This window comes from Cryptotermes secundus, unplaced genomic scaffold, assembly GCF_002891405.2.
Source record: "Cryptotermes secundus unplaced genomic scaffold, Csec_1.0 scaffold613, whole genome shotgun sequence".
Classification (NCBI taxonomy): domain Eukaryota; kingdom Metazoa; phylum Arthropoda; class Insecta; order Blattodea; family Kalotermitidae; genus Cryptotermes; species Cryptotermes secundus.
Genome location: NW_019731226.1, coordinates 280899 through 281462, shown reverse-complemented (window position 1 = coordinate 281462; position 564 = coordinate 280899).

Sequence of the window (564 nt, the reverse complement as noted above, 5' to 3'; positions counted from 1 at the left end):
TCAAGGGTTTCAGTAGTGGATTTACTGAGCTTCACGGAAAACTTGATGCAGACACATTGCTTGATTTTGCCATTCATTGCAACCAAATGAAACACAGAGTCAAAAAAGGCCTTGTGCAGAAACAATGAGTGTTCCCACCATGGTGTCATGTGACTGATGCAACAGGCTTGTGGAAATGTGACATTTGCCTCCCCTCTCATCTTTCACAGAGGCAGTTACAAGAATAACGGTTGAGAAAGTTTCTAATAGCATATCTCCGGTTAAATGATTTGTCCCACACACACTAGCTATCCTGGGAGATTTCTTTCCTAACTTGTATTAGTCTCTGCAGATTTAAGGGCAGAACATTGGTCACGACCAGTTGCTTTCACATCTTTTCCAATACAACGATCATAAATTGTTCCACCTTTGACTCTGTAGATATATTCAGTTGATAAAGCGTCGTTAAATAAGCAAATCAATCTGTGGTCGTTATTACAGTTGTCTCAAGCTACTATTACCATATCATATTGAAGATGAAGGAATGAAACTTTGCAGCCTAATGTCACTACAAATACAATATAC